Source organism: Capsicum annuum, chromosome 1 (assembly GCF_002878395.1).
Source record: "Capsicum annuum cultivar UCD-10X-F1 chromosome 1, UCD10Xv1.1, whole genome shotgun sequence".
Classification (NCBI taxonomy): Eukaryota; Viridiplantae; Streptophyta; class Magnoliopsida; order Solanales; family Solanaceae; genus Capsicum; species Capsicum annuum.
Window position 1 is genome coordinate 158,671,880 of NC_061111.1, and position 21,096 is coordinate 158,692,975.

Below are 21,096 nucleotides of genomic sequence, written 5' to 3' on the forward strand. Positions count from 1 at the left end.
AGCTCTGTTAAGATACCAATTAGAATTATCTAGATACCAATTGGATCCAACCCAACAGTAAAAGATTAGGACGGCACGATGGAGAGAAAGAAAGGAAAACAACTTCTACATGCCTCATAGCTATCCAAAGATTGGGTGTGAGGCCCTACACACCAATCTACGAAACTCTACTTGACATTACTCTTGTACCTGTAGGACCGGTGAACCTAACGCTCCGATACCAACTGTCACGATCCAGACTAATGGACCGTGCTGGCATCTACGCTATTCTAAGTAGCTTGAAGAACCCTTATTACCCAGCTAAAAATATGCGGAATACTGCTATTTTTAAGGAAATATAAAGTAAATTAAATACTAATAAATAAACTTTTTCAAAAACTTCTTACAAATATTCTTCAATATCCTAAGACTTAGCCAGACCTGAACAAGAGCTACCTATTATAACATAGACTGACAATAAAATGAATAAAACAAGGACTCTAACATCTACCAGAAAGAAAGTGTAAAAGTTTGTACTGAATATCGACATCCATCTAGTAACTACAAACTAACTCACGTTTAGTCTATACCCTAATAAGTATGTAGAAGAGTAGGGCCAGTACAACTACATGTACTGGTAGGCATCATCGGCCGACCATGTTAGTTCATATAATCATAAAATAGAATTATGAAAAATAGATCATGACATCTTGAATTGAATATAATTCAACCAAGGTTGTAATAACATTATTACTTTACCTATATAAGTTACATCATCCAATTACTCTTCCAACCCCATCAATATTATATTCACTACTAATATACTCTAGCCTCATTAATTCACACAATCAACCACAATCCAACGCTAATACATCACTATTCCTCTTTATTCACCTTATCTTTTTCATTTTTCATATTCACAGGAGCAAACCCGTAATCATAGATAACCCACACTAAACTCTCAGACTAATAACTAAATGCTATCATATAATATAAAAGAATGATAACTAGCTATCTGGTAATCTACGATTAAAATACGTATAAATAAAGCAAGTCAACCAACATATAAGTAAGTACAAAATTTCACTTCTTCAAATACATATCACACAATCAAATACCCAATGAATAAACAATATAGCAATAACAGATCAAACAGTGGTCACAAACAAGCCACATAACCATCAAAAGTATCAACCATACTATAAACATCCACAGACTTAACACAAATATGTACACACATGCTATGGGACTTACTTTTACCCAAATAGTCATGACCTGCAGGGAACAATCTATGTTTATGTACCATACCGACGTGCTACCCGATCCACCATATACATATCCGTACCAGCATGGTACCCAATCAATCATATACATATTCGTACTGGCGTGGTACCCGATCCATCATATACATATCCGTACTGGCGTGGTACTCGATCCAACATACACGTATCTGTATCGGCGTAGTACTCGATCTAATATATACATATCCGTACCAGTGTGGTACCCCATCAATCATATACATATTCGTACCGATGTGGTAACCGATCCAATTTATACATATCTGTACCGGTGCGGTACCCAATACACCATAAACAAGTAATATCAATATAAAATTTACACTTTCTCACAGCATACAACACAATGTACTAAGTTTACAAATACACTCATAGTCATGAGACAATTCCATCAAGTAAATTTCAATAATCATTTATACACATATCAACAATCCAAACATCAACAAGACATTCATGACATTAATACAAGGAGTTATCATTATCAAACAAGCCTCTCATAGGTACATTTCAATAAATCATCATTATCACCAATTTAGCCTCTTATGGGCATCCAGTAGATAATGTGCTTTTATCAATACCAAAATAAGAATATCATAAAATAAATCACAATTTAACACTTAACCATGCAAGTCACTATTGGAGTATTACTTACTTATTAATTATTAAAATGTCACTACATCTTTCCATATAATACATTCATCACACTAATTCAAGTCATCTATCCTTAAGATATTACTATACTCATGTGTACTTAATCCTAGCATGGTTCTCCTCACCATATTATTGTCCAACACATACAACTTAATATCATTATAACTCAACTAGGTTCATCACCAGAACAACTAAGAACTATCATATCTACATCCTTCATTTACAACAATCTCATTGCAGTACATAGCACATAATATCACAAATAGCATATAATTAATCAATAATATAGTTTTGGGGATTAAAGTTCAGTTCTCGTGTCTTTATCCACCTTAACTCTATGCTCGCAGGCCTAGACATGCTTTTTTTCATCAATTCTGAATTATGAAAATATAAAATAACACAATCTTCTACTCATTGAACCTTGCCTACCTGGACGCCAAGCTTTTGAAAGAAGAAAGTTGCAAGAAGGATACTCTTTCCTTTCTTTCATGCCTTGGAACAATCAATCATCTAAAAATCAAGTAATTAAATAATTACTCTTCAAACAAATATCTTGGGGATTCAAACCAACTAATTCTACCCTTAATTCAAGTTCTTTATCATTCCCAATTCAATTAATCATTAATTAGCTCTTTCAAGCTTAACTCGTCTCAATTAATGAGGTTTTATGCTAAAGGTCTCATCTTTACGGAATTCAAGGTTCCTAACCATAAAAATTCATAATCTAGTTATGAAATCATGTTAGGAAACTTTAATTTGTAAATTAGAATCAGCTCTAGGTCATATTAAAAACACTCGTGAGTATTTTCCAAAAGAATTCCACCATTAAAGGTCTTTTTAAGAATTTCAAGATGTTAAAGAATTAAAAGACGAAGAAAATAATGGAAAAATTTACGCAACAAAGGAATTTCACCTTAAGCTTTGGAAAATTACCTCTCTAGGGTTGGGGAATAAAATTTGGGGTTTTTAAACCTAAAATACTGCTGAATATGATTTAAATATTATCAGAATTTTTGCCACAACAAAATCCCATTTCAACCCAGACATGCTCAGTAAAACAATCATAACTTCTTACCCCGAATTTGAATTGAAGAATGATTTATTGCGTTGGAAAAAGGACTCAGAGATCTTTGATTTGGTAGAGAAGTTGATCCTAATAGAAACCCATCAAAATTGTATCAGAAAGAAAGTTTTATACTTAAATTTGTGTTAGGAATATTGTACGACCTTAATTTATACCTAAAGAACTTTTAACTAAAGTATTGATATTATCTGTAATAGCCAGCTTATTATTTCCTTTTTAATGAAGGGTTAATTGGTAATTATAACCAATTATTAATATTAATTAAGGAATTAAAAGGGGACAAGTCAAGAGCCTTTTTCAGTTTCACGGTACTAGGGCTATATATATGACCTTTTATCCCTGGGAACACAAAAAGCAAAATAGCATACCAAAAGAATAAAAAGAGATAAACAGGGAGTATTTACACGGTGTTGGCAGGCATCTTCATAAAGTGATAAGGTATGAATTTGTTTGTAGTTTTGGCATAGAATTTTGGCAAAGCAGTAAATAATGTATGTTTGATCTTCTTCATAGTGGTAATTGTCTGTTGTTGTAGTAACAAATATATGTGTATATGTTTGAGATTTTTATAAAGTGTTGTTTGTAACATTCTTTGTTACTGTAAGAGTAGAAATTGATTACTATAAGGGTAGAATCCAACCATTCTTTGTTACTGTAAGGGAAACAACAATGTTAAGGCAATAATTGATTAGTGATGAGAGAAATGGTTGGCACTGGAATCGCTTCTTAAGGATAGAAATTCAAATAGTAAAGTTATTGATATTATGAGTTAGAAATCAATAGTTATTATGTTGAAATTTTTATTTCGGCAGCCTTTCCTTATTAAATTATCCTTAATTCATGGATAATGATGTGAGATATTAAGGTTTAACATTAACCTTGAACAGTAAGGATATTGGAATCTGACCCCGAATAATATAATTGATATCGTTATTTAATATTTTTGCATAGATTGAACCCATTGAAGCCTATTTGGTTGGCGTTCTACGCATAGTGAGGTTGTGGAACTTGTTTTTAGCGAGGTAAGTGAGACTTTAAGCTTTGATGCTTGCTTATCAAATTTTCTTTATAAAAATTATGTTTTTTCTTCCTAGTCCATGTGTTGGAACAAACGTGTGACTTGGTAAAATCGATGGTATTGATTATTTTTGGATATGTATTTGTAACGTTTGGAGAGAGCTATGTAGTTATAATAAGTGAGGTGATGTAAGGGTGCTGGATATATTTTTCGTCACTGCCATTATAGTCTCTAGGGGCATACATAGCTTCCGTAATATGTTAGGGGCATTACTTATGTTGCCGTAATATGTTAGGGGCATTACTTATGCTGCCATAGTATGTTAGGGGCATTAATTATGTTACCATAATATGTTAGGGGCTTGTGCATGTTGCCGTAGTAGACTTTTTAGGGCATTATATATGCTTCCGTGGACTTGTCTGGGAGCTAGGCTGATCATCTTCACTGTCGTTTATGACAAGCTGTGAGTGTGGATTGAGTTGAGGTATAGGGTGGTATTTTTGAACTTTCTTTGGATCTTATTGACATTACTTTATGAGAGATATTATGTACATATTATTTGTGTATTTTTTATTTTCTAGTACTTGTTCTAGAGGTATTAAAGTAGCGGGTCGAGGATCTTACTGAGTTATATTTATATAACTCACTCCTTACTTTCATACATGCAAATACAATTGCAGAGAGAGAGGCTCGCAGCTAACTATCTTTACATGTGGATTCTGTCGCTAAGGTAAGCCTTCGTATTGTTCGTGAAGGCTGTCATTCATCTTTAGTTATTTTTAGCATATGTTTCCTTTTGTTGGGTTTGTATGCCCAAAATTTAAACTCATGTAACTCTTTTTAGATGCTCCATGAATTTCATGTGGGACTTGGGTTAGAGATTTGTTATCTAAACTATTGTCATTTTCATAAATCGCTATGCGGTATCTGTTGGATAATTACCCTACGTTAATGATTATTTCTTGCATGTGGAGTTGTATATGTTTTCATCTCATTGTTTCTAGATATTGTGAATGTATAGAAATTGGTTCTTCCGGCAAGTGGTGTTTTTGGAAAGCAGTCATGCCTAATGGTTATTTTGGGATATTACAAAGTTGGTATTAAAGCGAGGTTTTAGGTCCTGGGTCATGGAGCAGTGTTTAGTAGATTCCTGTTCAAGGGTATGTAGGTGCTCATACTTTTGAACTTAAGGCTACAGAACATCTAGGAAGTTTCTCCTTTTTATTTATTATTCATGCATTGAGTTGAATTAAGTCTAACCTTTAAATATTGTTTCGCAGATAGTTAAGAGACATGGTTCTTCCTTCGCTAGTCGATCTATTACACCTGTTAGATGTAGTGCTGGACAGGTTCCTACGCATGGTGGTGGTCGAGTTAGGTCTCATCCAACTAGGCCTCAAATTAGGATGCAAACTGGTGCTCAGCCTAGAGTTAGGAATGGGGGCCAGCCCCAAGTTGTGGCTTCCGAGCAAGCACAGGACCAGGTTGATCGAGATGCTCCAGTTGCAGTGCCAGTTGCAGCACCTACTGTTACATTACCTATAGACATAGTGGAAAGAATATTGAATGTACTTGAGGCATTGGTGCCTAATCAGAGTCGAACTCCAGCTCCTCGAGCTACTGCACAGATGCAAGCACAAGTTCAGTTGAATGTTGCAACCTCTCAAGCACCTCTACCCGTTAATCATTTGATTGTAGCTATAGGGCAACCCAAGGATCTGAAGAATTTCATGGATCTTAAGCCACCAGAGTTTGATGCTACACTATTTTCTATTGAGCCTCAAAAGTTTCTAGATCATTGCGAGAAGATACTGACTACTTTGGGACTTAAGGAGACTCGTGGTGTAGAATTTACCACTTTTCTATTCTCAGGGTCTCTCGAGGCATAGTGGACTTCTATTTTGTAGGGCAGACAAATAGGTCTACCACCTATCACTTGGTCAGAGTTTTCAGCTATGTTCTTGGACAGATTTATTGCCTTGAGCAAACAAAATGATATGAGACATTAGTTTAATGAGTTACGACAAGGATCCATGACAGTCACTGAGTACGAAGCTAAGTTTACTAAGTTGTCCACGTATGTTCCATATTTATTTGCAGATCAGAGGGAGAAAGTAAGATGATTTGTGGATGGACTTGAGGCTCGTTATCGTGGTCCAGTGATACACGATGTGCATAATGAATCCTATTCTGAGGTGTTTGATACTTCTCTCTGTTCTGAGTCCTATTATGAGATGGAAAGAATTAATCAAGAAAATAAGAAGGCATGTAACTCTGGTAGGTTTATTGGTGCTCCGTCTGGGAGCAAGAGTGGTTTTGATCGTGGACAGTCTAGGCCTACACAGTCAGAGTTAATGGATCAATCTTCAAGGAATAGTTATCCATCTAGACAGGGACAACAGCAGCAGATATAGAGGAATGTTAGCAATTTTTTTTCAGTCCGAACAGTGTTCAAAATGTTCCAATTATGGTACAAACCACAGTGGACGTTGTTTTGGAGTTGGCGGTCCTTGTTATACTTGTGGTAAAAGAGGGCACATTGCTAAGTTTTGTCCTAAGAGAGATTCTAGGTTTAGTCAAGCTACTCCTCAGGTGCAGAGAGATATTGTAGGTAACCATGGTCACACTCAGCCAGCTAGAATCGCTCTACAAGGTACTCATGGATACGGTCGACAGGGTGCTCAGGGTTCTCAAACAGCAGGTGGACCACCAAGATTCTTTGTTATCGCTAGAAAGTACATCGAGGCATCTAATGCAGTGGCCACAGGTATTATCACTGTAAACTCTCATGAGGCTTATTCTCTTATTGATCCTGGTTCTACGTATTCATATGTGTCCCTATCTTTTGTTTTATTCTTTGAGAGAAGGATTGAGACTCTTGTAGAGCCATATATCATTATGATTCCGGTAGGGGAGACCTTATCAGTGGATAGAGTTTATAGAGATTGTGTGATATCTATTCAGGGTAAGGACACTATAATTGATCTACTTGTGTTGCCAATTAATGATTTTGATGTGATTATGGGTATGAATTGGTTGGCATCATGTTACGCTTTGGTTTATTGTTATGCTAAGCTTATATGTATTGATATTTCTAGAGAACCACCTTTAGTGTGAAAAGGTATAACTCCAGTGACTCAACGAAAGATAATATCCCATGTAAAAGCCCGCCGAATAATTAACCATGGTTGTTTGGGTTTTATTGCTATTGTTCATGACACTCGAGCAGACGAATTTTCTATAAATAATATTCCTATTTTTTGGGAGTTTATTGATGTGTTTCCAGATGATTTGCTTGAGTTACCACTGATGCGATAAATTGAGTTCAGCATTGATTTAGTGCTAGGGACTCAACCTATCTCTATTCCACCTTACCATATGGATCCTGCTGAGTTGAGGAAATTGAAGGTTCAACTTCAGGAATTGCTTGATAAAGGATTCATCAGGCCTAGTGTACCACCTTGGGGTGCACCTGTATTATTTGTGAAAAAGAAAGATGGCATGATGAGAATGTGCATTGACTATAGGCAGTTAAATAAGGTAACAAACAAGAATAAGTATTCTTTGCCCCAAATTGATGATCTGTTCGATTAGTTACAGGGTGCTACTCACTTTTCTAAAATTGACTTGAGATCAAGTTATCATCAGCTGAGAGTCAAGGCCGAAGATATCACTAAAACAACTTTTCAAACCAGGTATGGGCATTTTAAATTTTTAGAGATGTCTTTTGGACTGACCAATGTACCTACAACATTTATAGACCTCATGAACAGGGTATTCAAGCCGTATTTAGACCAATTTGTTATTGTGTTCATTGATGACATTTTGGTTTACTCTCAGAGCGAGGTAGAACATAAACAACACTTGAGAGTTATGCTGCAGACACTTAGAGAACACAAGCTATATGCCAAGTTCTCAAAGTGTAAGTTTTGGTTGGGGCACATTTTCCTTTTGGGGCATGTGGTAACAAGAGATGGGATTCATGTTGATCCAAAGAAGATTGAAACAGTTCGAGATTGGCCTCAACCTAGTACTGTTATAGAGATACGTAGCTTTCTAGGGCTAGCTAATTATTAGAGGAGGTTTATGGAGGGTTTCTCGAAGGTAGCTTCTCCATTGATGTGCTTAACTCAAAAAAGTATGGTGTTTCAATAGTCAGATGAATGTGAAGAAAGTTTTCAAAAATTAAAGAAGGCATTGATTTTGGCTCCAATTTTGACCTTACCTATGGTAGAGGGTGATTTCACTATTTATTGTGATGCATCTCGAATTGGGTTGGGTTGTGCTTTAATGCAGAAAAGTAAAGTGGTGGCAGATGTTTCTCGACAGCTAAAGGTCTATGAGAAGAATTATTCGATTCACAACTTGAAATTGGCTGCGGTTGTATTTGCCCTCAAGATCTGGCGTCATTATCTTTATGGTGAGCCGTATAAAATCTATACTGATCAAAAGAGTCTGCAGTACTCATTCAAGCAAAGAGATCTAAATCTGAGACAACTACGGTGGTTAGTTTTACTTAAAGATGATAATCTCACAATCTTGTATCATCTTGGGAAGGCAAATGTAGTAGCGGATGCTTTGAGTAGGAAGTCTATGGGCAGCTTAGCCCAATTTGTTGCCGAAAGGTGACCTTCGGTTATGGATATTTATTCTTTAGCCAATCATGGAGTTCGATTGTCCTTAGTTGGCCAAGTTAAGACTTGTCAATATGATGATCCCTACCTTGTTGGGCTTTGAGATCGAGTGTAGAATGGCGTTGTTAAGTCTTTTTCTATTGATAGTGAAGGTGTGCTACGTCATCATGGAAGATTGTGTGTTCATGTTGTGGGTGACGTGAGATAGCTAATTCTTGATAAGGCTCATAGCTCGCAATATTCTATCCACCCTGGTGCTATAAAAATATGTCAAGACTTGCGCGGGTTGTACTAGTGGAAAGGTATGAAGGTTGATATTTTGAAACATGTTACTAGTTGCTTAAATTGTTAGCAGGTTAAATATGAACATCAAAAACCTGGCGGAGTGATGCAAAAATTGATTATTCCAGAGTGGAAGTGGGAAAGAATTACTATGGATTTCATTTTTGGTATGCCAAATACTTTCAGGAAGCATGACTCAGTCTAGGTGATAGAGGATAGACTTACAAAATCTGCCCATTTCATACCAGTTTGGGTTACTTATAGCGCAAAGAAATTAGCAGAAATTTACCTTCGGGAGATAGTTCGGCTTCATGGGGTGCCTATCTCAATCATTTTTTATCGAGGTGCACACTTCACTGCAGAACTTTGGAAATATTTTCAAAAGGCATTAGGTTCACAGGTTAAGTTGAATACAGCTTTTCATCCACAGATGACGGCCAGTCTAAGTGATTTATTCAGATCTTGGACGATATGGTTAGATCTTGCACGATTGATTCTGGTGGCCATTGGGATGATCAGCTTTCTTTAACAAAGTTTGCTTATAATAATAGCTATCAGTCGAGCATTCAAATGGAACCATATGAGGCTCTATATGGTCGCAAGTGTCGTTCATCAGTTGGCTGGTTTAAGCCCGGCAAAGCACAGTTATTAGGTCCAAATTTAGTTCAACAAGCGTTGGAGAAGGTTGCAGTGATACGGAGCCGACTTAAGACGTCATAAAGCAGGCAGAAGTCTTATGCAGATAAAAGGGTCCGTGATTTGGAGTTTAAAAAGGGGGAAAAGTTTTTTTGAAAGTTTCTCCCATGAAAGGAGTTATGAGATTTGGTCGGAAAGGTAAGCTAAGTCTTAGATACATTGGTCCTTATGAGATTTGGTCGGAAAGGTAAGCTAAGTCCTAGATACATTGGTCCTTATAAGATTTTGGATCGAATTAGATTGGTGGTGTATAAGCTTGCTTTACCTTTGAGATTGTCCGCAGTTCATCCTGTGTTTCACGTGTCTATGCTTAGACAGTATGTTCGTGATGATAGCCATAAAATCTAGCCAGAGGATGTAGATCTTGATGAGAATCTAACTTATGAGGAAATCCCGATAGCTATCCTTGATAGGTAAGTGCGACAGTTGAGGTCGAAGAAGATAGCTCCAGTCAAGGTATTATGGCGTAATCATCCAATCGAAGAAGCTACTTGGGAGTCCGAGGAGGAGATACGAGTTAGATATCCTCACTTATTTGACATTTCAGGCATGATTCTAGACCCATTCAAGGACTAATATTATTTTAAGTAGGGGAGAATGTAATAGCTAGCTTATTTTCCTTTTTAATGAAGGGTTAATTAGTAATTATAGCCAATTATTAATATTAATTAAGGAATTAAAAGGGGACAAGTCAAGAGCCTTTTTCAGTTTCACGGTACTAGGGCTATATATATGACCTTTTATCCACGGGAACACAAAAAGCAAAACAACTTACCAAAAGAAAAAAAATATAAATAGAGAGTATCTATACGGTGTTGGCAGGCATCTTCATGAAGTGATAAGGAATGAATTTGTTTTTAGTTTTGGCATAGAATTTTGGCAAAGCAATAAATAATGTATGTTTGATCTTCTTCATAGTGGTAATAGTCTGCTGCTGCAGTAACTAATATATGTGTATATATTTGAGATTTCATAAAGTGTTGTTTGTAACATTCTTTGTTACTGTAAGGGTAGAAATTGATTACTATAAGGGTAGAATTCAACCATTCTTTGTTACTGTAAGGGAAACAACAATGTTAAGGCAATAATTGATTAGTGATGAGAGAAATGGTTGGCACTGGAATCGCTTCTTAAGGGTAGAAATTTAAATAGTGAAGTTATTGATATTATGGGTTAGAAATCATTGGTTATTATGTTGAAATTTTTTTTTGGCAGCCTTTCCTTATTAAATTATCCTTAATTCATGGATAATGATGTGGAATATTAAGGTTTAACATTAACCTTGAATAGTAAGGATATTGGAATCTGACCCCGAATAATATAATTGATATCGTTATTTAATATTTTTGCATAGATTGAAGCCATTGAAGGCTATTTGGTTGGTGTTCTACGCATTGTGAGGTTGTGGAACTTGTCGTTAGCAAGGTAAGTGAGAATTTAAGCTTTGATGCTTGCTTTTCAAACTTTCTTTATAAAAATTATGTTTTTCTGCCTAGTCCATGTGTTGGAACAAGTGTGTGACTTGGAAGAATAGGTGGTATTGATTATTTGTGGATATGTATTTGTAAAGTTTGGTGAGAGTTGTTTAGTTATAATAAGTGAGGTGATGTAGGGGTGCTGAACATATTTTGTATCGCTGCCGTTATAGTCTATAAGGGCATACATAGCTACCGTAATATGTTAGGGGCATTATTTATGCTGTCGTAATATGTTAGGGGCATTAATTATATTGTCGTAATATGTTAGGGGCTTGTACATGCTGCCGTAGTAGACTTTTTGGGGCATTATATATGCCACCGTGGACTTGTCTGGGTGCTAGGCCGATCACCTTCACTGCCGTTTATGATAAGTCATGAGTGTGGATTGAGTTGAGATATAGGGTGGCATTTTTGAACTTCCTTTGGATCTTATTGACATTATTTTATGAGAGATACATATTATTTGTGTATTTTGTATTTTCTAATACTTGTTATAGGGGTATTAAAGTAGTGGCTCGAGGATCTTACTAAGTTATATTTATATTTACGTGTGGATTTTGTCGCTAACGTGAGTCTTCGCATTGTTCGTGAAGGTTGTCATTCAATTTTAGTTATTTTTAGCTTATGTTTCCTTTCGTTGGGTTTGTATGCCCAAAAGTTGAATTCATGTAACTCTGTTTAGATGCTCCATGAACTTCGTGTGGGACTTGGGTTAGAGATTTGTTATCTAAACTATTGTCATTTTCATAAATAGCTATGCGGTATCTTATTGGACAATTACCCTGCATTAATGATTATTTCTTGCATGTAGAGTTGTATATGTTTTCATCTCAGTGTTTCTACATATTGTGAATGTATAGAAAATTGGTTCTTCCAGAAGGTGTTGTTGTCGGAAGTCAGTCACGCCTAGGGGTTATTTTGGGATGTGATATTATCACGCATGAAAAATTAAAATTCATTGTGCTTAAGTCTATCTAGACATATCCAAAGGCTAAAATCTTCACCAGAAAATTTGAGGTGTCATAATAAATAAATATTGCCTATTTTGGACCCAATTTAATATTGTGGAATGAAAATTAAGATTTTTCATGAATTTATTACAAATAATTTAGTAATGACGAAATGGGTCGTTACAATCAGATACCAATTTGTCATCCGTTCGTACCCGAACGGACATTCAGTGGAGAAAAGCACGAGTTTGAAATTAGAGAGACATTACTAATAGAGTTGATTATACTGCACCATATTCACTCACTCAATATCCTTATTGACCAACCCACATTCTATACTCAAATCATTCTATCAAAGCTTTCCAAAATATGAAAATGCGGAACCAAATATTTACACACGAATTACTTATTCTCCTTTCAACGGCCTAAGTGTTAAACTTGAATTTTACGAAAGAAAGATAAAGATGGTTAAAAAATTCACCTTGAAGAAGATAAATATTAAAAAATACCTCTCTTTTTTTACCAAAGCGCTGGAGTCCAAATTCAATTCTGAAATGTGTTACAAGGTGTGACATAAATCTACTACTCAAATTGTCAACATTAGATAAGTCACATCTAATCCACCCTACACACAAGCTCTCCCCGAGACACCTAACTCGGTTTCTAGACAAGACTACTCCATGGAGAATCTACATTTGATCATATTTAAGCCACCACAACACTTATAAGTCACATAACTTAGATATCTGCATGCATTCAATCAAGACTACTAAATTTAGTTAATAAAGCTAGCTTCAACTTCTCACAACAACTATCCATTTTACCTCAAGATCACTCACCGTTTCAAGCTTAGTGCTTACTACTATATATAGGTGACAACACAACCTCTCACTCATTACACAGACTTACATCTATTAACCATAGAGATTCCACAGAATTAGAGCCTACAACACATTCTCCTCCATAACATTATTAATATTCATCTAATCACCATATCTTAATTACTTAACAAGCAATATCCACCAAGTATCACCCAAGGAAAGATCAATCATATCATTTAATTATTCACTTATTCTCCCATTCAGGATCATTCTTAATTATTTTATGAGTGTAACTAACTCATATGATTTTGCATTGCCATCATCATGAGAATTATTATCCTCTAAAAGTTTCATATATTAGCTAACTCTGTGGGACATGAAAATCCGTAATTCATCCACAAGGTCAAGCCAATAATAAATAATTTTCTCAAGATTTTCCCTAATGCATAAATCCACAGCTATAACTTATGTCCAGACAATCACTAACTCAATATTTTTCAATGACCAACACTTCATGGTCAATCCAAACCACTCTTATATCACTAACACCAATTTAAGCTATACAGAGTCATTCTTATTTCTACCTAATAATATTTTTATTACGGGCTTCACTTAACTCTTAATCACCTTAAGAGTGGTCCCCACACCACTACCACATAAGCAAGGTAAAACAAAATAAATCGATTACAGGTCATTTACAGTCTCATCACCAATATTACATTCCAGACAAGTTATCGATCAAATTCTGTAGGTATCAACAACCTTTACTAGTTTTTGTCACTTTTATTTAAAACTCATTATTTTGCCAAGCATTAAGAATCCTTTCACATAAAGAACTTAAAGATATTGTCACTTAGCCAATCATCACAAGGAACCCATTATAATTTCAATAATAGAACTGCACAAAAAATTCTAAATACAATCTCAATGATCGGAGCACACAAAGATCCCCACATAATATCAAATAATTGAACCATACAAGGATCTATCCACAACATCATTAACAAGAACCTCTCATTAAGGGAAACACATATCATCTCGGTTCTTTATTCATGTCTCTTTTCACTATTTTTTCTTGATATCATGTTCTCATATCATTTTTTTAATTCTCACATCATTAATTTTATTAGTATAATAGTACCAAAAACAAGTAAGCACCATAGAATTACTAGTTTCACACAACAAGAAATCAAATAATCCCATCCTAATTATCAACAAAAACAACTTCAGTAATTTTCATCCCTTAAATTCAAACCAATATAATTCACAACAATGATAATAATCTAGCAACCCAAGTTCAGCCATTTATCAAACACAAGCAACCTATAAATTCACTACTTTCATAAGTCTTTACCTATTAATAATAACTTTTAGCCTTATTAACAAATACATATTGAAATCTTCTAAATTTCTATTCAAAATTACAAAGATATTAATTGGAATCAACTATATTCCAATTGAGCTCTGTTAAGATACCAATTAGAATTGTCTAGATACCAATTGGATCCAACCCAATAGTCGAAGATTAGGATGGCACGATGGAGAGAAAGAAAGGAAAATAGCTTTTACATGCCTCATAGCTTTCCGAAGATTGGGTGTCGGGCCTTACACACTAATCTACGGAACTCTACTTGACATTGATCTTGTACCTGTGGGACCAGTGAACCTAACACTCTAATACCAACTGTCACGACCCAGACTAACGGACCGTGCAGGCACCTACATTATTTTAAGTAGCAAGGAGAACCCTTATTACCCAACTAATAACATGCAGAAAAGACTTCTATTTTTAAGAAAATGTACAGTAAATTAAATACTAATAAATAAACTTTTTTCAAAAACTTCTTATAAATGTCCTTCACTATCTCAAGACTTGGCCAGAAATGTACAAGTGTTACCTATTACAACATAGACTGACAATGAAATAAATAATACAAGGACTCTAATATCTACCAAGAAGAAAGTGCAGAAATTAGTGCCGAATATCGTCATCCATTTAGTAACTGCAAACTAACCCAATTACTTTACCTAATGGAATTAGTGCCGAATTAAGAAAAATAAATCATGACATCTTGAATGGAATATAATTTAACCAAGGCTGTAATAACATTATTACTTTACCTATATAAGTTACATCATTCAATTACTCTTCCAACTCCATCAGTATTATATTCACTACGAATTACTCTAGCCTCATTAATTCACACAATCAACCATAATCCAATGCTAATATATCATTATTCCTCTTTATTCACCTTATATTTTTCATTTCTCATATTCACAGGAATAAACTCGTAATTATAGACAACTCACACTAAACTCTCAAGCTAATAACCAAATGCTCTCATATTATATTAAAGAATGATAATAGATATTCTTGTAATCTACGATTAAAACACGTATAAATGAAGCAAGTCAACCAACATATAAGTAAGTACAAAGTTTCACTTCTTCAAATATGTATCACACAATCAAATACCCAATGAATAAATAATATAACAATAACAGATCAAACAGTGCTCACAAACAAGCCATATAACCATCAAAAGTATCAACCATACTTTAGACATCCACAGACTCAACACAAATATGTACACATATGCTATGAGACTTATTTTTGCCCAAATAGTCATGACCTGCAGGGAATGATCCATGTTCATGTACCGTACCGGCGTGGTACCCGATCCACCATATATATTTTCGGACTGGAATGGTACCTGATCCATCATATATATATCCATACCAGAGTGGTACCCGATCCATCATATACATATTTGTACCGGCATGGTACCCGATCCAACATACACATATCCATACCGACGTGGTACCTGATCCAACATATACATATCCGTACCGGCGTGGTACCAGATCCATCATATACATATTTGTACCGACATAAGTCTCGATCTAATATATCCATATCCGTACCGGCGCGGTACCTGATCCACCATAAATAAGTCATATCAATATTAAATTTTCACTTTCTCACAGCATACAACACAATATACCAAGTTTACAAGTACACTTATAATCATGAGACGAATCCATCAAGTAAATTTCAATAATTATTTATACACGCATCAACAATCCAAACATCAACAAGCCATTCATGGCATTAATACAAGGAGTTATCATTATCAAACAAGCCTCTAGCATCATTATCACCAATTTAGCCTCTCATGGGCATCCAGTATATAAAGTAATTTTATCAATACCAAAATAAGAATATCATAAAATAAATCACAATTTAAAACCTAAGCATGCAAGTCACTATTGGATTATTACTTACTCATTAATTATTAAAATGTCGCTACCTCTTTCCATATAATACAATCATCACACTAATTCAAGTCATCTATTTTTTAGATATTACTATGCTTATGAGTACTTAATCCTAGCATGGTTCTCCTCACCATATTATTGTACAACACATACAACTTAATATCATTATTACTTAACTGGTTCATCACCAGAACAACTAAGAACTATCATGTCCACATCCTTCATTTACAACAATCTCATTGCAGCACATAGCACATAATATCACAAATATAACATAATTAATCAATAATATAGTTTTCAAAATTAAAGTTAAATTCTCGTGTCTTTATCCATCTTAACTCCATGCCCGCAGGCCTAGACATGCTTTCTCTCATCAATTCTAAATTATGAAAATATAAAATAACACAATCTTCTATTCATTAAACCTAGTATCCCTGGACGCCAAGTTTTTGGAAGAAGCAAGATGCAAAAAGGATGCTCTTTCCTTTCTTTCATGCCTTGGAACAATCAATCATCTAAAACTTAATCAATTATAAGAGTAATTAAATAATTACTCTTCAAACAAATATCTTGGGGATTCAAACCCACTAACTCTACCCTTAATTCAAGGTCTATATCATTTCTAATTCAATTAACCATTAATTAGCTCTTTCAAGCATAACCCATCTCCATTAATGGAGTTTTTATGCTAAAGGTCTCATCTTTACGAATTTTAAGATTCCAAACCATCAAAATTCATAATCTAGTTTATATAATTTATGTTAGGAATCTTTAGTTTATAGTTTAGAATCAGCTCTAGGTCATATTAAAAATACCCATGAGTATTTCCCTAATCAATTCCACCATTAAAGATCTTTTTAAGGATTCCAAGATGTTAAAGAATTAAAAGACGAAGAAAATAATGAAAAACTTATCTCAACAAAGAAATTTCACCTTAAGTTTTGAAAAATAACCTCTCTAGGGTTAGGAAATGAAATTTGGGGTTTTTAGACCTAAAATACAGCTGGAGCTGATTTAAATATTATCAAAATTTTTGTTATAGCGAAATTCCGTTTCAGCCCGGACAGTGCTCAGTAAAATGGTCATAACTTCTTACTCCGAATTTGGATTGAGGAACGACTTGTTGCATTGGAAAGAGGACTCATATATCTTTGATTTGGTAGGTATTAGACTTTCTAACTTCTTATATATTAGAAAATATGATCGTTTTAAGTTGACCCTAATAGAAACCCATATCAAAACTGTATCGGAAAGAAAGTTTTATATTTAACTTTGTGTTAGGGATATTGTACGAACTTAATTCATACATAAAGAAGTTTCAACTAAAGTATTGACATTATCATTCATTAATAATTAAAATTCATCGTGCTTGAGTCTATCTAGACACATCCGAAGGCTAAAATCTTCACCAAAAAATTAGAGGTGTCATAATAAATAAAATATTGGCTATTTTGGACCCAAGTTAATATTGAGGAGTGAAAATTAAGATTTTTCATGAATTTGTTACAAATAATTTAGTAACAACAAAATGGGTCGTTACATATTCGTATGTACAAAATCATATAATTTTGTTACTTAAATAACTATTTTACAGAAAATTAGATTTTAATCAAGAGTTATCTTGAAAATTAGTTCAAATCGTTAAAATCTTGATTCAAATATAATTTTTTCTCAAAAATAATTTATTTTTAAAATGTGTGTTTGATTTTACTAAATCAAGAAACTCGAGATTAAACTGATTGTTAATTTGTTTTGAATTATGATTCAATTTAGTCGATTCATTGAATTTGGCCATAATTGAAATTAATTAGACCATAATTGTAATACAATTGAAATATTAATTTTTTGTTTGTCTAAATTTTAAATTAAAATTGACTAAATTAAAAAGGAAAAAAATTCACATAAACTCTCATTAGAATACCTATAACTAACTGGGGAATCTTAGTAGCTTAGTTGGTTAGTTACCTAAACTTCCACCTTATTGGTGAGGGTTCGATTCTCCATATTGTAATCCCCTCCCCCATTCCCCTTCCCCCAATTTTTTTTTTAAAAAAGAATACATATAACTAACTTCCTAGTCTAAGTTTCAATATTTACAATTTATAGACAAAACAAGTGGCAGTATTATGTATATATAAACAAAAAAGGAAGGAAAAGTTTATAACAATAAATAGACATAAAAAAGAAATTTTAATGCAATAGATTTTCTTAATCTTCTCCAACTTCCCATGTATTTCTCTGGTATAACAGATCAATTAATGTGGGTTTATGCGTTAATCACTCTCTCAAAAATTGGTAAAAAAAAATTATTAAACTGGAGATTTGCAGAAGGAGAAAATCAACACCAAATTGCTTACAGGTAATTTGTGCTTACAAAAATAAGTTAAATACGATTTACGAAAAAAAATTGAATTGAATTTATTTACTGAAATCGAATGCACAATACAAATTTGAATCAGTTTCACAATACGAAAATTTGTTCTATTATTGATTTGAATTTGTTTTGTGAAATCAAATACATAATACAAATTTGAATCAGTTTCAATTTTTCAATTTTCATTTTTACGGATATTTTTGTATATAATAATTTCAATTATAATCCTTATTTTCATAATCAGTTTCAATTTCAATTTGCGTAATTACGCATTTTGTCACAGAAGTTGTTAATAACTTGTTTGTGTTAGTTTATTTTCTAAATCTCATTGGTAATTGCAATTTGTATTGTGTGTATTTTGCCAACAGATTATATGCACAAAAAAATAGGGCTATTACTAATTGTTTTGAAGCATTCAGGCACATGGAATATTGATAATGAGTATGAACAATACCAGTTGGACTCAATTGCAATTGATGAAATTGAAAAGTACGATGATTTATTTCAATTGATTGATAAGCAACTTTGTATTGACTTTAGTTTGAAAATGGTGAAAATAGAATATAAAATTGACTGTAGCAGTAAAAGAATGGAGATTCATAATGAATAGGTGTGACAGTGTACATAATGGTATGGAAAGAAAAAAAAAGAATTTGGAAATTATCTGTTATGCGTTTCTGTTTTTGATAAATCTTTGTAAAATGATGAAGTATGTTCAAAGGTTGGAGGAGAGAGTTCTGTTTTCGATTAGAATTTGGACATGTTTACAAACGATGTTGATGAAAAATAAAAAAAAATTGGTGCAGATTTTTGTGACCTTATTGAATTTGTTGATATAAATGGGCAAGAACGGATAATTATTTCTGATCCAAATCATAATGAGGTGCTTTTTGGTCAAGTGTATAAGTACAAGGCCACTTTAAAATCGATGATGACCCAGTATGTAATTAGAAATAAATTTCAATTTAGTACAAAAGAATTAAACGCAAACGAATAAGTGATTTTTTTCTGTTATTGTAGTTATTTTTATATATTTGTATATGTATGCATTCATATTTATTTCAAAAGGAAAAATGTATATGTCAATACATTACTGTAATGGGTGTCTAAAATGCATGACTTTAGTTCATTACTCTAACCGTATATTTCACAATATACAAATTGTTTGTCATCTAATATTTTTAGTAAATTTGTTTTTATGTATATCTGTATACATAATTTTGGTATATCTATATTTGTATATCTGTTTTTTTAGCTTACATAAGTATGGTATATCTGTATTTATGTATATCTATTAATAGTATATTTGTATTTATGTATAGTTGTATACATAAGTTTGGTGTGTTTGTATATTTGTAAACTTTTAAAAAATAATTTTGTACAATGAGTATATAGGTTTCATATTGTCGTTAAAGACTGTAGGTAGGAAGAATGCTTGGTGGAATAATTAAAGTTTTTTTTAATAATTATGTTTGTTTTTTGTGTAAATTACTAATGGACAACTATTTCGTACCAGGTATACTTTGGTGTGTAAATCGAAAGAATGTGGTTGATTTCTAATGATATCTAATAATAAGAAGCTCAGTTTATTTAAGATTCAAAAGTTCCAGCAAAAGCATACTTCTCCTTTAAAGGATCGAGTGTACAAGCAGAAATATGTTAGTAGTGCATTGATTGGTGACATTGTGAAACAGAAGTTATCCAACCATAAAAGAATATATACGGAAAAACACATACAAGAGGATATTAGGAATGAGCTCGGATTAAATTTGACTTATGCAATGGCTTGGAGGGATAGAGAGAGAGCTTTGATTTCATTGAAGGGGACAACATATGCATCCTACAACAGACTGTCGGGATATTTATACATGCTGGGAAAGATTTAGCCTGTTTCACATATACAAATGAAAAAAAAAACAGATGATGAATTTTTTTGTGTTTATATCGCTCTACTGTTCAATTAAATGATTTGATTCATGTCAACCGATTGTTGTTTTTTATGGCAATCATCTAAGGAAAACATATAATGGAATTTTTGTGTCATCAAGTACACTTGATGGAACAAGTTTTTATACTGCTTGCTATTTTTTTATTTTCTTCAATATTATATATATGGTACTAAATACATATAATCAAATAGAACTATTTTTTTCAATATTATTTATATCGTAATAAATATACATATATATTTACAAAAAATATGAAAACACTATCTTAAATGCATTCTATGAACAAAAATATATTCATTAAATTTATATGTATAACGTGATGTATGCATGACATATTTTCCACTTACTTATGGAATATTGAATTCTGAGAATTATGCAGCATGGAGTTGGTTCTTTGAGCAATTTAAAGAAGCTCATGGTATAAAATCAAATTTATGTGTTGTGTCCGACAGAAATGAGAGTATTATAAAGGTTGTGTCCACAGTATATGATGGTGTTGTACAATATTCTTGCATCTTACATTTGTGAAAAAATATGATAACCAGTTTCAGAAAGTCATATGTCAAATTATCAGATGTGTTTTATGCAATGACAAAAGCATAT

At 33.4% G+C, this 21,096-nt stretch overlaps 1 long non-coding RNA gene across 1 annotated transcript; it reads left to right on the top strand.

Annotated features, from left to right (window-relative positions):
* The first annotated feature begins 18,914 nt into the window (after positions 1-18,914).
* LOC107856772 lies at positions 18,915-20,618 on the top strand. Its single transcript, XR_001670657.2, has 2 exons — positions 18,915-19,033; positions 20,061-20,618. It is a non-coding gene; the product is annotated as an uncharacterized LOC107856772 (long non-coding RNA).
* Positions 20,619-21,096: the final 478 nt, after the last annotated feature.